The 1,427-nt window shown below is 43.4% G+C and overlaps 1 non-coding gene across 1 annotated transcript; it reads right to left on the reverse strand.

Moving 5' to 3' along the window:
* Nucleotides 1–1,235: 1,235 nt before the first annotated feature.
* Nucleotides 1,236–1,426, reverse strand: LOC130334428 (U2 spliceosomal RNA). The gene has a single exon (XR_008876237.1). It is a non-coding gene; the product is annotated as a U2 spliceosomal RNA (small nuclear RNA).
* Nucleotide 1,427: the final 1 nt, after the last annotated feature.

The raw sequence follows: 1,427 nt of genomic DNA on the forward strand, positions 1-1,427 counted from the left end.
TATATGTGTGTGTGCGCATATATATATATATATATATATATATATATATATATATATATATATATTTCTCCGCCGAAATCACTTTTAAACCCATTTCCACCTTTTTTTCCCTTCTCTTCCTCTTACTTTTTTTTCACGTTTTTTTAAGTTTTTCTCCTTTTCGCCTCTTTTCTGGGCGTATTATTCTTCTTTTTCTTCTTTTTTTTCGTCTAATGCATACCCCATCAGTGCAGCAATGCTTATTCAATACCGCCAGCAGATGGAGACACTGGGGGATAATTTTCTAAGGATTTATACTGATTTTTCCTGTCTGAATTTGTCGCACAGAAAGTTGCAGGCCAAATATGTGTGACATTTCTGCGACTTTAGCTTCTAGAGCATTTTTACAACATTATACATAGGTGCTGAATACATAAAAAGCGACTGTTCAGCGACAGACAAGTCGCATCGGCTGAAAGTAGGCCAGAATGTCAGTCCATGTTGGAGCAGGTTTAGATACAGTCTAAAGCATAGATCTCAAAGTCTGTGCACAGAATTTAGCAAGGGCCTCGCACCTTCTGATGCATCAGGTAGGTGCACAATAGCATAGCCTAACCCTCTGTACTTTGGTCTATATTGATGCGGGACATAGACAGCCAGCTGATGACCAATCCATTAGTGCAATGGATGGCTGGAAGCATTTGTCTTTGCCTTTGCAATACCACAGAAGCAATGCATGGTCAATGTACAGCAATGACACACCTGTGTGAACAGCCAGGAGACCCCCCCCCCCATGTTATGTTACATAGTTACATAGTTAGTACGGTCGAAAAAAGACATATGTCCATCACGTTCAACCAGGGAATTAAGGGGTAGGGGTGTGGCGCGATATTGGGGAAGGGATGAGATTTTATATTTCTTCATAAGCATTAATCTTATTTTGTCAATTAGGAACATTCAGCACCCACCCGCTATCAAGGCAGCTGCCTATCATGTCATGCCCTACCTGCACAGGTGTGCTGGCTACTCAAATGATCCAATTAAGGAGGCCATTTAGTCAGCAGCAGCAGAAGTCCTGTGCCTGGACGCTCCAACAGGGGCCAGACACAAGCAGAAGCAGAAGCAGCAGAAGCAGCAGCAGCACCACCTTTTGTTTTTTGGCTGCAGCAGCAGCAAGGCCCACAGGGCTGGCTAGCTGGCTAGCCAGCAAGCAGGTAGCAATGAAAGTAGGAATCTTTCTTTTTAACCCTGTAAGGGGGTGGTGCACTGTACCCGAAGATACTGCCATATCGGGTCAATGCATAGGGCGACGGAAGCAAGCTTCGAAATCGGCCCCCGTTCTCAAAAATCCATTTAATATATGGTCCCCAGATAGGGGACGTATCAGATATTAAACTGATAAGAACAGATACTACACTTGATCTTAGCCAAAAGGCCGAGAAGCGATA

The sequence above is a fragment of the Hyla sarda genome, unplaced genomic scaffold (assembly GCF_029499605.1).
Source record: "Hyla sarda isolate aHylSar1 unplaced genomic scaffold, aHylSar1.hap1 scaffold_432, whole genome shotgun sequence".
Classification (NCBI taxonomy): Eukaryota; Metazoa; Chordata; class Amphibia; order Anura; family Hylidae; genus Hyla; species Hyla sarda.